Source organism: Microcebus murinus, chromosome X (assembly GCF_040939455.1).
Source record: "Microcebus murinus isolate Inina chromosome X, M.murinus_Inina_mat1.0, whole genome shotgun sequence".
NCBI classification, from domain to species: Eukaryota; Metazoa; Chordata; class Mammalia; order Primates; family Cheirogaleidae; genus Microcebus; species Microcebus murinus.
Genome location: NC_134136.1, coordinates 124,123,816 through 124,126,232, shown reverse-complemented (window position 1 = coordinate 124,126,232; position 2,417 = coordinate 124,123,816). Strand labels below are relative to the sequence as shown.

Here is a 2,417-nt window from a genome sequence, read left to right as displayed (position 1 = left end):
CTGATGAGGTTGGTGAAGCTTGAAAAGGTTTAGATAAGAGGCCCGTGCAGCTTGTCTGTGGAAGAGGTGGGCTTGACTCTCTGTTCAGTGCTTTCTCATAAACTCTTCTCTCCTGATTTAAGACATTCCAGTGTCATTTTAAAGAGTTACTTTCTTGATCATTGGCTATAATGAAAGAGCTTGCTTCATTTGTGTGTGTGTGTGTGTGTGTGTGTGTGTGTGTGTGTGTGTGTATGTGTGTATAGTAAAAGGCACACCATCCACTCTTTGGTTCTCCTGCTCTGTCCCTACCATGAAGTGGAGGCTAAACTCCCTTGTAGTTCTCTGCCTTGTACTTTTTCCCCCTACCCATTCCCCCTCTACTTCAAACACTGTTCTCTTTGGGAACATGTGTGTCCAACTTCCCAAACAATCTGGGCTTTGGAGTAAGATGACTCTTAGTTTAATTGAGTTTTTCCACAGTGCTTGAATTTTCCCCAAGGGTTTGGAAGGTTGGACAACTAACAAAAAGTAAACTTCCATCCTTTGTCCTTTGGATAGGTCTATGTTCTGTTAACATATGAAAGAATCGAGAAGTAAAAAGCAAATTATGGAGACTAGCGAACAATACAGTCAAGATGGCTAAAGGTGACCCCAATAAACCAAAGGGGAAGATGTCTGCTTATGCCTTCTTTGTGCAGACGTGCAGAGAAGAACATAAGAAGAAAAACCCAGAGGACCCTGTCAATTTTGCAGAATTTTCCAAGAAGTGCTCTGAGAGGTGGAAGACAATGTCTGGGAAAGAGAAGTCTAAATTTGATGAAATGGCAAAGGCGGATAAAGTCCGCTATGATCGGGAAATGAAGGATTATGGACCAGCTAAGGGAGGAAAGAAGAAGAAGGACCCTAATGCCCCCAAAAGGCCACCGTCTGGATTCTTCCTGTTCTGTTCAGAATTCCGCCCCAAGATCAAATCTACAAACCCTGGCATCTCTATTGGAGATGTGGCAAAAAAGCTGGGTGAGATGTGGAATAACTTAAGTGACAGTGAAAAGCAGCCTTACATCACTAAGGCTGCAAAGCTGAAGGAGAAGTATGAGAAGGATGTTGCTGACTATAAGTCTAAAGGAAAGTTTGATGGCGCAAAGGGTCCCGCTAAAGTTGCCCGGAAAAAGGTGGAAGAGGAAGATGAAGAAGACGAGGAGGAGGAAGAGGAAGAGGAGGAGGAGGAGGAGGAGGAGGAGGAGGAGGAGGAGGAGGAGGAGGAATAAAAAACTGTTTATCTGTCTCCTTTTGAATACCTTAGAGTAGGGGAGCGCCGTAATTGACACATCTCTTATTTGAGAAATGTCTATTGCCCTCATTAGGTTTAATAACAAAATTTGATCACGATCATATTGTAGTCTCAAAGTGCTCTAGAAATTGTCAGTGGTTTATATGAAGTGGCCATGGGTGTCTGGAGCACCCTGAAACTGTATCAAAGTTGTACATATTTCCAAACATTTTTAAAATGAAAAGGCACTCTTGTGTTCTCCTCACTCTGTGCACTTTGCTGTTGGTGTGGCAAGGCATTTAAAGATGTTTCTGGCATTTTTTTTAAATTTGTAAGGTGGTGTTAACTATATGGTTATTGGCTAGAAATCCTGAGTTATCAACTGTACATATCTATAGTTTGTAAAAAGAACAAAACAACCGAGACCAACTCTTGCTGCTTCTTGCTTGGCATTGAGGCTGTGGGGAAAGATGCCCTTTGGAGGGGCCGTAGCTCAGGGCGCGCACTGTGAGCTGGACCTGTTGACACTGCAGCGGGCATCCATTTAGCTTCAGGTTGTCTTGTTTTTGTATATAGTGACATAGCATCCTGCTGCCATTCTTAGCTGTGGACAGAGGGGGGTCAGCTGGCATGAGAAGTGTTTGGATTCCTATTTTTTTTTTTTTGTTAAGTATGGTAGTTTTTAAACTGTTTGTTTTAAAGCAAACTGTAGAACCCTTAATTGTCAGCAAAGCGGAAGAGCCACTGCATCAATGAAAGTTCAAGAACCTTCTGTACTTAAACGCATTTGCAACATTCTGTTATTTTTTGTATTTAGAATGCTGAAATGTTTTTGAAGTTAAATAAAACAGTATTACATTTTTTTTTAAAAAAAGCAAATTATGTAACGAAAACGTGTACCCCCGTAACATTCTGAAATTAAACAAACAAAAAAGAAAAAAAAAAGAAGTAATAGGGAAGAAATAAGGGCAGAAACTCCATTTGGAGTACTTGCTTACCCCTGGAAAAGTTCTAAGGCTATTATTCAAGGTCTGAATTTTTTGCTCCTGATTCATTTCTATTATAGTCCTTAAGTCATCTTCAGACATTTGATTAAGGAAGCATCAAAGGAAAATAATAAGTTGGATGGTTGCACTGAAGTCAGTGTCCTGGCTCATGAAAGTCA

General features: G+C 40.9%; 1 pseudogene; it reads left to right on the top strand.

Annotated features, from left to right (window-relative positions):
* The first annotated feature begins 597 nt into the window (after positions 1–597).
* Positions 598–1,342, top strand: LOC105881496 (high mobility group protein B3 pseudogene; annotated as a pseudogene).
* The last annotated feature ends 1,075 nt before the right edge of the window (positions 1,343–2,417 follow it).